Source organism: Adiantum capillus-veneris, chromosome 5 (genome assembly GCF_014529385.1).
Source record: "Adiantum capillus-veneris isolate H3 chromosome 5, ASM1452938v2, whole genome shotgun sequence".
Lineage (NCBI taxonomy): Eukaryota > Viridiplantae > Streptophyta > Polypodiopsida > Polypodiales > Pteridaceae > Adiantum > Adiantum capillus-veneris.
Genome location: NC_140935.1, coordinates 113,938,656 through 113,942,351, shown reverse-complemented (window position 1 = coordinate 113,942,351; position 3,696 = coordinate 113,938,656). Strand labels below are relative to the sequence as shown.

Here is a 3,696-nt window from a genome sequence, read left to right as displayed (position 1 = left end):
TACCTCATTGTTAGGAAATCCCAAGTAGCAAGATGAACAAACGTCTTCGATGATGAGACAAATTGATCTATGACTGTCTGACGGGGGAAATGGATGAATTGCGTACACATGATTTTGCCCCATCATTTTTAAGTATGTCTTTGCAGAACTCCAACTTGCGGACATTTTGGTCAAGAAATTCTTGCAGCCTATCCCACTCTACTTGGCAAGTTGTGGCATGCTTCTCATAGTCATGCATCTTTGAAGCTCCTAGAAGCTGTAAAACTTCCTTGCAGCTTTAATGTCAGCACGAAGTCTTATAATTTCCTCAGTGTTTTTAGTTTCACCCGTTGCCTCTATTGCTTCCAATTGGCATTGAGAATTTTCCAGTTTATTTTGAACTACAGCTACGCCATCTGAGAGACCTTTCTGTCTGTGCATGTTTGCCTTTGCTGCCTCCAAGTCTACATTCATTCTCTGCAGCTGCTCTTTCTTCTCATGAACCCTCTCACTGAAGGTTCTAACCATTTTCTTTGCTACCAATATATGGTCTTGCAAATCCACATTTGTAGTGGCTGTTTGCTCTACCTCATGCTTCCCTTCAAGCTTCACATTGAGTAGAGATGATTATGCAACTCGTGTGGCCCCATTGGCCTCTCTCCACTTGTTAACTTTCCGGGAATAAGTGCCTTTTTTTAGGACATTGGCCACAACTTCTTCAATGAACATGGCCCAAGCAATAGGTTTTCTTTCCCAGTCTTTCTTCTTTATTGGGCTCTTCCGAGTTGTGTTACTAGCTGTGCAACTTTCTAGAACAAAAGCCCATGCATAGGCAAAAGAAATAGTGCAATTTATGGGAGGCTCCTAGTATACCTTATGGTGCTGCAGCATCAATGACTCGTAAAACTTTGACCACTGTTTTATTGAGTACCTTTGGACTTCCTCTTCGGGGTTCTTCGAACACGGTGAGCCACATGCCTTTGGGCACATCATTTTTTCTCAGTTGTCGTGGAATCTCACCCACGAGGCTAAGGCTATATTCCTGATGGAACTCCTCCTTGCTGTAATAGAACTTTCCTTCGTGTGGATATTTGATTTTGGGGGCATTCCAACGACCACCTGCGTCACACACAAAATACCTCACATGCAACCCATAAAACTTCACTGCAAAGTCATAGAATGAGTCAAGTACATGTCAGTGTAATGCTCTTCTTTCCCATGACAGTGGAATGCACTCAATCCTAAACATTGTCTCCGCTGGTGTTCAAGGTCCTACTATTATGTGCCCCTCAATGCCTAATTCTTTAGGCAGCATGCTTCTCATCGTCCATGGTGCGTTTCTCTCTCTCTCTCTCTCTCTCTCTCTCTCTCTCTCTCTCTCTCTCTCTCTCTCTCTCGTGCATGTATGCTCTCTTGTTGCAGGTAAGTTGGGCCACATTCCCTCTTCGCTTCATCATTGTCCCCTTGGGATTTAACATTTATCACGTTTACAATTGTTAAAAAGCACAAGCATTCAAGATTTGGTTTTAACCACACAAAGTGTACACCTTAGCATGCATTGACCCATCACTACTTGCTAGAAAGGACCATCCTTTGTTGCGTTCCACAAGTAAACACTTGTCCCAGCCTTTTCACCAATCATTTTAGATAGATTTCACACTTAAAGCTTCTATAGTGTGCTAGGGGCTATCCTCATCAATTCTTCTCAGCAAAGGATTATTCCTAGTTGAAATTAAGATAAATTCATTGAGTTATAATCCCATAGTTCCTAGTTTATTTTAATGTCTAATCAAACAAGACATTAAGAAAACAAGGAGTTTTTTGGGAGTTAAGGTTTTTCTCTCAACGTAAGCTTCTAGATTAACCCCGTTTTTAATCATATCCATATTTTTTTCTCTTTCTTACATCATTTTTCATCCATGGGGTATCTCCATGGAAGTGATTGGATTTTTATGTTCAAAAAACATAGTCATCACTTCCATGAAGCTATCTCCTTGCTCCCCCCCCCCTAATTGCCAAAAAAACTTGAAAGAAAAAAAACTTAGAATGAAAATTCATATGCTCTTGAAAATGACTTTTATTCTAGTGCAAATCATGAGTTACGAATGCAAAACTTTAGACTGTTCTAGCTAATTGTAAGCTTAGGGTAGTAATTGTGAACTTCTTGTGATTGATGGTGTAAGAGTAGAATGTGAATATTCAATGAATGATGGTGCAAGAGGAGAATTCAGAGATCCTACGAGTGATCATGCTAGTGTATGCACAATTCTCATGCAATTGAAGTGATTTTAATTGGAAAAATATTCATTTAGATGAGATTTATGTGTACCTCTACTTCCGTGGAGATGTTTAAATGGTGAAGGGAGGAGAGAATTAAAGGTTTGGGGGTTTTAATTAAAGTGTTGTTAATTGAAAAGTTTTTCATTTAGAAGAGATTTATGTGTACCTCTACTTCCATGGAGATGTTTCTTCTTTGGTGCACACACCAAAGGTTCCTTGCCTTTCAATACAAACCTTTCACGACGTTGCATATAAATCTCCTCATCAAGATCACCATGTAAGAAAGTTGTTATTATATCCATTTAAGCTAGCTCTAGGTCTCTATAGTAATCAATCCAAGTAACAATCTTAGTGTCACCATTTTGACCACTAGAGAAAAGATTTCGTCAAAATCTATGTCATACTCTTGCTTGAATCTCTTAGCTACTAACTCAGTGAAGAGTGCATGATGCATGCAGAGTGAGAGGGAGAAAAAGAGCAGACAAAAAGTGTTGGTGGAGCTCTTACTGAGGATTCAAATTACCTCACTACTCTTGATTGTTCTATATGATCAAAAGAATAGATACGGTTTGTACGATCAGTGTGATGGGTGGCCAGTCAGTTCATTTGAACCCTAAAAATCTCCCACTTGAAGGACAACATGGCCCAAGATGCCTCTGCATGTACATTTGTACAAGTGTAAAGCAATCATGTTGCTTCACCCTACATCCATCATCTCCATGCAATGTGAAAACCGCTCGGAGGGTAGGCCTTTTGCAAGAGAATTTGTAGGGTTGTCATCCATATGAACCTTGATTAGACTAATGCGCTAGCTAGCCAATATGTATTGTATCACATGATAATGAACTTCTATGATTTTGACTTGGAGTGAAACATGGTTCTTCGCTATTGCAATCACACTCTATCAAAATGCAACATTGGAGTCTCAGTAATGCCAAGATTTCTGACTTGGAGAGCGAACCATATAGCTTTCTTGCTGGCATAAGAAACTGCCACATACTCTGCCTCAGCGATGGAATATCTGAGATCAAGAGATGGTTGAAGGAAGGAATAAACCTTTTTGGAGGTCTATTTGCTCTTGTAGATCTTCGTGGAATAGGTTGAGGCTCCTCATTTGGTTGATGTTGTTGTACGTTGTCACCGTTTGCACTATTTGAGTCTTCACCTACTCAAGCTCCATGTACTCATCACCTATTCCTTTTATTTGTTTTCTTCCCAAGTAATCTTTGTACATATTTTGTTCATTGAATATTACATCCCTACTTCTAAAGATTTTACCATCTTCAGGATTCCATAGGCGATACCCAAATTCACCTTCTCCATAGCCAATGAAGAAACACTTTTTGGACTTTGCATCTAGCTTTGATCTTAGGCTTCTATCTATGTGCATGAAAGCCTCACACCCAAACACTTTGAGAAATGCATAATTCACCGGTT

The 3,696-nt window shown here is 39.6% G+C and overlaps 1 pseudogene; it reads right to left on the bottom strand.

Moving 5' to 3' along the window:
• Positions 1-249: 249 nt before the first annotated feature.
• Positions 250-972, bottom strand: LOC147457941 (uncharacterized; annotated as a pseudogene).
• Between the last annotated feature and the right edge of the window lie 2,724 nt (positions 973-3,696).